This window comes from Bombus huntii, unplaced genomic scaffold (assembly GCF_024542735.1).
Source record: "Bombus huntii isolate Logan2020A unplaced genomic scaffold, iyBomHunt1.1 ctg00000093.1, whole genome shotgun sequence".
In the NCBI taxonomy this organism is placed as follows: domain Eukaryota; kingdom Metazoa; phylum Arthropoda; class Insecta; order Hymenoptera; family Apidae; genus Bombus; species Bombus huntii.
Window position 1 is genome coordinate 296351 of NW_026099348.1, and position 1893 is coordinate 298243.

The 1893-nt window shown below is 15.2% G+C and overlaps 1 pseudogene; it reads left to right on the plus strand.

Moving 5' to 3' along the window:
- The first annotated feature begins 549 nt into the window (after positions 1 to 549).
- Positions 550 to 1228, plus strand: LOC126876791 (cytochrome c oxidase subunit 2-like; annotated as a pseudogene).
- Positions 1229 to 1893: the final 665 nt, after the last annotated feature.

Consider the following 1893-nt stretch of genomic DNA (forward strand, 5'->3'; position numbering starts at 1 on the left):
ATGATTAAAAATTCAATTTATTATAATATTTATTGGTGTAAATATAACTTTTTTCCCTCAACATTTTTTAGGCTTAATATCTATACCACGACGATATTCAGATTATCCTGATTCTTATTATTGTTGAAATTTAATTTCATCAATTGGAGCAATAATTTCGATAAATAGAATATTATTTTTCATTTTTATTATTTTTGAAAGATTAATTTCAAAACGATTAGTTATATTTAAATTTCATCAATCTTCTTTAGAATGATTAAACAATTATCCTCCCTTAGATCATTCACTAATTGAAATTCCTTTAATTATAAATAATAAAATTAAAAATATTTTTAATAATTAAAATTTAAAAATTTATTAATAAATAATATATATATATATATATATATATATATATATATATATATATATATATAATTATTAATATGGCAGATTAGTGCTTTGAATTTAAAATTCAATTATAAAGATTTTTATCTTTTATTAATAAATTAATTTAATAAAATTATATAATGAATTTCAAATTCAAATAAATTTTAATTATTAAAAATTTCTACATGAAATATATTTACATTTCAAGATTCAAATTCTTTTTATTCTGATAATTTAATTTCCTTTCATAATTTAACTATAATAATAATAATTATTATTATTTCTTTAACAACATTTTTTATTATAGATTTTATATATAATAATTATTTAAATCTAACTCTTTTAAAAAATCATACAATTGAAATTATTTGAACTTTATCTCCTATAATTATTTTAATAATTATTTGTTTTCCATCTTTAAAAATTTTATATTATATCGATGAAATTGTAAATCCTCATTTTTCTATTAAAGCTATTGGCCATCAATGATATTGATCTTATGAATATCCAGAATTTAATAATTATGAATTTGATTCATATATATTAAATTATGAACTAATAAATCAATTTCGATTATTAGAAACTGATAATCGATTAATTATTCCATTTAAAATTTCTATACGAATAATTATTTCTTCATTAGATGTTATTCATTCATGAACTATTCCATCATTAGGAATTAAAGTAGATGCTATTCCTGGTCGAATTAATCAATTAAATTTATTTTGTATCCGTCCAGGAATTTATTTTGGACAATGCTCTGAAATTTGTGGAATAAATCATAGATTTATACCTATTATATTAGAAAGAACTTCTTATGAATTATTTATAAATTGAATTAAAAATAAAATTTGAAAAATTAGTTAATTTAAATAACTTTAGATTATCATTCTAAAATTAATATTTTATTATTATTTTTCTATCATTAGATGTCTGAAATAAAGAATTGATCTTTTAAATCAATTATAGTAATTAAAATTTACTTCTAATGAATACCACAAATAATACCTATTAATTGATTAGTTATCTTTATAATATGTTTAATATGTTTATTTACTATTATAATTTTAAGAAATTCATTTTTATTATATATTATCATAAAAAATATTTATAATATAAATAATAATAATAATAAAAATAATTTAATTAAAAAATGAAAATGATTATGATAAACAATTTATTTGAAATGTTTGATCCTTCAATTAATAATTATATTCAATTAAATTGAATTTTTATAATTTTACCAATTATTTTATTTCCAAATTCATATTGATTAATTCCTTCACGAATTTTAATAATTTTTAAATTATTTATTGAATATTTATTTAATGAATTTAAAATAATGATAACTAATAAATATTCAATAAATATTTTTTGATTCTTAAGAATTATAATTCATATTATAATATTAAATTTATTTAGATTAATTCCTTATATCTTTACATCAACAAGACATTTAATATTTAATCTATCAATAGCATTATCTTTATGATTAAGATTTTTAATTTACTCAATTATTAATTT